Source organism: Lactuca saligna, chromosome 3 (assembly GCF_052625555.1).
Source record: "Lactuca saligna cultivar CGN05327 chromosome 3, ASM5262555v1, whole genome shotgun sequence".
NCBI lineage: Eukaryota > Viridiplantae > Streptophyta > Magnoliopsida > Asterales > Asteraceae > Lactuca > Lactuca saligna.
In genome coordinates, this window is record NC_136419.1 from 51,630,263 (window position 1) to 51,636,236 (window position 5,974).

General features: G+C 33.2%; 1 long non-coding RNA gene across 2 annotated transcripts; it reads left to right on the forward strand.

Annotated features, from left to right (window-relative positions):
- Positions 1-3,538: 3,538 nt before the first annotated feature.
- On the forward strand, positions 3,539-5,750 carry LOC145033665 (uncharacterized). Of its 2 annotated transcripts, none has more exons than XR_013677640.1 (4): positions 3,539-5,052; positions 5,136-5,247; positions 5,370-5,452; positions 5,581-5,750. It is a non-coding gene; the product is annotated as an uncharacterized LOC145033665 (long non-coding RNA). The 2 variants fall into 2 exon arrangements; XR_013677639.1 differs by having other exon boundaries at positions 5,584-5,750.
- Positions 5,751-5,974: the final 224 nt, after the last annotated feature.

Genomic DNA, 5,974 nt, shown 5'->3' on the forward strand with positions numbered 1-5,974 from the left:
ACTTACTTCGTGAGCTAAATGTGCTTCCTTCTGGCAGCCCGTCACTTTTATGTGACAATCGTAGTGCACTTTTTCTGAGTCAAAATCCTATCTCTCATAAGCGTGCAAAACATATCGATATCGATTATCACTTTGTTCGTGAACTAGTTTTATCAGGAAAACTGAACACTCGCTATGTTTCTACCCATCTGCAAGTTGCTGACATCTTTACGAAGAGTCTTCCAAGACCATTGTTTGAAGATTTTCGAACCAATCTGCGGGTTGGACTACCCCCTCCTTCGCTTGTGGGGGGGGGGGGTAGTAGACTTAATTTAAATGTATATATTGTAATCCTTGTAAATTAGGAAGTCGGTTGTATTTTTGCTATATATTGATTAATGCATAACTCACCAAATCAAGGGTGATTATTAAAAACTTTATAACATGGTATATAGTTTGAGGATTATTTTGTCGTTGATTGACCTTAGTAAAGTTTTAGTAAAGGTTATTCCCATTACTATCGTTGATTAAGTTGGTGAAGCTACGAGACCTTGTAATGTTTCTAACATCTCTATCGGGTGCTTATTGGAGGAAGATATGATATGTATGTATGGGAATCCAATAACTATCTTCTATTTTTGAAATTCATGTTAAATGGAAACAAATAAATGTAATGGTTCATACAACGTCAACTCGACCGATATCCTTTATTACTATCTCTAGGAGATTTCTTTTAGGTCTGGGGTTACTGAATATGTTGATGTTATTGTGTTGAAATAGTTAAATAATCATGTTAACAATTTAGTATCTAGGTATTGGAGCATAAGCATTAATTCTCATAATGATGGTTTAATGTAAATGGTACATTGTTTACATTAAACATCAATGTATTCTATATCATGTTTGCATGTTTAATCCTTCATAATGATGGTTTAATGTACATGGTGCATTGTTTTCATTAAACATCAATGTATTCCATATTTTCATGCTTAATCCTTGAAATGGATAAGAATTGCTTTTTAGGCTCCATAGTTAGTAATAGCCAAGGGAATGGCTATGAAGTATGACTAATGTGAAAGTTGGTAACATTAATGTGTTGGATGAATCTTAGTGGAAAAAACGTATTAGCATGTATTCATATTTGATTATTGCACAAAAACCATTTCAAGGTTGCATTTCATGGATATACGGTATTAAGTGAACCTTGAATATACATTTTTGAAGCTTTATTTCCTTTCACGTGAGAATATTTCCAAGCTTCTAAAGGAATTTAGTGTTATAACTTAAAGTATGTTACATGTTGATTTGAACATAAAAATTATAAAGCTTATTTTCATATATGACATTAAACTTAGGAGGAACAAACATAGATTTTAGGGATGATTATTGATTATGATTCAAGAGAAGGGCTGAACAAGAGCACAATGATTCAAAATATTTTAAGGTTTTAACAAACAGGGCCTTAGTGAATACAAGTTATATATAATCCAGATCGAATGGACAGTTGAATGTGTGGATCTACCCTAAGCCCACAACCAAACAAGGAACAGGAAGTAAGGCGGAAATCACACATTCCACTGCCTATCAGATCTTCATTATATATAACCCTAACGCATTCATTAGGTTATCACAGAGTTAACAATAATGATCCTTTTAGATGTGATGAGTGTGTTCCTTTAGAAAATTCTATATTTTCTTAGTAAGAAATGTGACCATACCAGTTCCTTCTATGATCACTTAGTTTATACTAGCTATATATAAACTAATATAAAATGGACAGTTGAATGTGTGGATATGCCCTATGCCCACAACCAAACAAGGAACAGGAAGTAAGGCGGAAATCACGTATTCCACTGCCTATCAGATACTCTTTATATATATAACCCTATTGTATAAGCTAAGGAACCATAGAATTAACCATTAAGAGTCCTTTATGTTATACTAGTTTGAAAGTAAGTGTTGAACCTTTTGTAAATATGTTCCTAGTTCCACCCGCTCTACTGTAAAGTATTGTTTGGTAGTTTTATTATTTAATAAAACTATATTAATATATATTTTTCCCCATAACTATAAGTTTTGTACTAGAAAATGGTGTGCTATATTGGTACGTATCAGTATGACCCATATTTGTTCCTCCTATGATTACTTAGTGCTTATGAGTTATATATAATCAAGATTGGATGGACAGTTGATTGAGTGATTCTGCCCTAAGCCCACAACCAAACAAGGAACATGAAGTAAAGCGGAAAGCACCCATCCCACTACCAATCGTATAATATTTATATATAACCCTGATGTATAAACCAATGAATCCTAGAATTAGCAATAAGGGTCCTTTAGATCCTACTTGTTTGTAAAGTCATGTATTGTAGTTTTATAATTAAATAAAAACTATGTGAAGTTTGTTTATGCATTCATACACTAATCGTACTGCTGATACCAAGTTATGAGTTCTTGTAACCATGCTAATATAACAGATGGCCTGATACGACGTTCTTCAAGTGTCAGAATCATTTATGACATTTTTCACCCTAGAACTTCCGTTCCAACTGTAACTAATAATCAAGCTGCGTGATTGTCAGTCCCGTATAGATCTATACACAAACTCACGCTCTCCCTCCAGGAGACTCTTGTTATTAAGGTCAGAACTTTCATTGGCACTTAGATAAGTACTTGAAGACGTGTCTCACAAAGCTACATCGAGGGTTACGTGTAGAACAAAAAAATTATAATGATAAACGGTTTGTATTATCCTTTTCATAGTTAAAACCTTTGTGTGTGTGTGTGTGTGTGTGTGTATATATATATATATATATATATATATATATATATATATATATATATATTCCCTAAACTATACCTATTATAGTTTATATGCATGTTATGAATGAAGTGAAAATCTTAGTAATTTAATAGTTTGTTTGACAACAATCAAATATTTGAGAACGATACCCATTTGCTCGACATGTTAGAAAAGGTTTAAAGCTTTATTTAAATAAGTATATATATATATATATATATATATATATATATATATATATATATATATATATAAGAAAGTGTTTACGGTTCATAATGGGCCATGACTTTGGGTTTTCAGTCCCTTAATGGACTTTTGATTGTGTTTTCGGTCCTATTGGGCCATGGCTTTGTGTTTTCGGTCATACCAAGACCAAAACCCCCCTTGGTTGGATTCTTATGGCCAAAAACCCTAATTGTTCTTGATTCTCGGATCGCAAACCCTATATTTCATGAATTCTTGGACCAAAATCTACTTTTGATTAGATTCTTTGGACTGAAATCTCATAAATGGTGGTTTATTTTATAGTTTAAACCTTAGTCTTTTAAATTATGTTAATTATATAATATACAAATTCTAAACTCCTTGTGAACAGGACTGGCTTCCTATTGGACCACTTCTAAATTTTCTTTTTTGTTTTTTTCTTATTCTTTTGGCAGTCAATGTTACTGTTCAAATTGTACACAAGTCCTCTTCTTCTTTACCACCGCCATTTTGATCAGTTTACTCTCTACATGAAACCATCCACCGCCTCAAATGTCTCACCTTTCACCTTTCGATGTTTCACCTTCATTCTTCATTTTCTCTCATATGCATCATCACCTACCACCGCCTCAATTTCCAGACATATCACCATTCCATTACAATCGATTCAGATGCATTAATTGGGAGATTGATCGACAGCTCCATTTCAATCGATTCAGATGATTCTCCACCCCATCCACGTGTAGTCCATTACCATCTCTCTCCGAGATTAGTAGACTAACATCATCGTTTTTGTTCTTCACAGTTGAGACCTAAAACACTTCCACCACCACCGCCCTCTAAGCCGTTGCTCCACCACCGTATAGGCGTATAAAAACATGAATGCAGTCGATCGTCTCCACTGATTCACTTCGCTGATTTTGCACAGTCTTCAACCTTCTCTGTTTGTAAACCGACGAAGCTTCCATCTTGGATTGGAGGTCGTCGTCTTATCCTAATTTCGACTAGGCCTCTTCTTTTCGATTTAGTGCTTTAGGAAGAGGGTAGTCCTCGATGACGATGGTGGGGACCATCAACGACAATTACAAGATGATTTTTGCAACTATGTTTTATCGGCTCGCTTTTGATACTTTGATGTTTGGGAATTCGTTTTTCATTCATATCGGCCATGGTTTTGCATGTGAGGTAATTTAAAGTCTTTAAATTTTTGTTGGTCATTGGGAAAACAATAAAAGGGTTGTTTGCTTCCACCCAGCTATACCCTCCAAATTTCGTTATGGATTATAGGAGGAGTTCTCTATGAACATCAAGTTGAAAATTCATTGAATCATGAATTGCCCACCAAGTGTTTGATCATTTGTTTTACTGGGAATCCAAATCCAATTGCATTTTAGGTCCTTTTGCGAAGTACTATGATGATTTCAGTTATGTATTCCATGATATACTTTAGGCATAATTGTCAAATAAGTTATTTTTTTTCATGCTATGTTATTTTAATCAGCTAATTGAGTTTTGAACAAACTGTAGATGTTTTTTGACAGATGCCATTCATATAATTGGCTCAAGTGATCTTGGAGTTTATAAAATGAAACTTGATGTGTATGTTAATGTTACTGGTAATGATCCATAAATCCATAAAGGGTGTGTTTTTTCATGTGAATACTTGAATTCATTTTCTTTACAACTTTCAAGATTCAAGTCTTAATTTTTTTGATGTTTGTTGTTTAAATATAGAAAATGTAGGAAGATTCAAGTCTATGTAAAAACATAAAACTCTATCACTGTGTTGTGTGATATTTGATTTGTATGTATTATAGGCTTATTTTGTTTTTATTACTAAATAGTAATACTAATTCTGTTATATAGGATGATGTTCTCCTATTTGACTACAATGTTCAAGAGCAGGTAAATGATTTTGTAGCTGCAGCGATGGCTCAGGTATAAGGTGTGACATGAAACTCTGTATGTATGTGTGTGCTAAATACATTAAACAATGGAAAGGCATTAAACCAAAGACGGGGGCACCATACTCATGTGATGTTGGCTATAAACGATTCCTTGGTCCTGAGGTCTGATTTAGCTCTCTTTTGAAGGGGTAGAAAAGTAATCTGTCAAGATGTATGTATTATAATTTATAAAATAATCCTTGTAGGTCTTCTTCATTCCAGAGATATACAACAGAGGCTTTACAACCCCTTTTACCTGTTGTAATAGACAAGTGTATTCAATCTGCACCAATTGACACAAGACGCACCCTCTATAAGGTACAGCTTATCATTTTATAACTTTAAAAGGGCAAAATCGTATTCAATATTTTTTTGTTATTTCATTTTTAGTGATTAAAAAAATTGCTATTAATTTTGGTTCCTCGCACAACCGGTTGAAGTTAATGTAGTGAGCCATCCTATTCAAAAACATGTGGTATGGTTTGGAGGCTCTGTACATGCATCAACACAGGAATTTTCCATGGTATTTTTTAATTCATTATTTTAATTAGCAATTCAAACAATAATTTATGTTCGTATCTATATGTATGTTGATGTTAGTTTATTACTTAAATGTATAACGTTGGATTCTGATTTATGTACATACAAAAGCAGAATATGAAGAACATGGGGAAAGCATATGCAGAACAAATCCTGTTTTCAATGGAATATATTAATTGATACTATAATCTGTTATTCTATATGCTTTTACTAAGAATAGTAGTCATTGAATTTTGGAACCGTGACAATGTTTTTCTTATGTATTTTTGATTAGGATAAATTGCAAGTGAAAAGGTTGTGCTTTCAATTTTGATCAATTTGTATTTTACAGATTTTATGTTGTTTCCTTTACCGTTTCTAACCCTGCAATGTGGGGCTTCTATAGTCTATACTAACATAAATCAACTTAGGTTTCAAACTATAATTAGTTATTAGCTTATAAACATGCACTATATGCAATATAGTTTACAAGCAACAAGGATTCTAATGTGCATTCACTTGCACT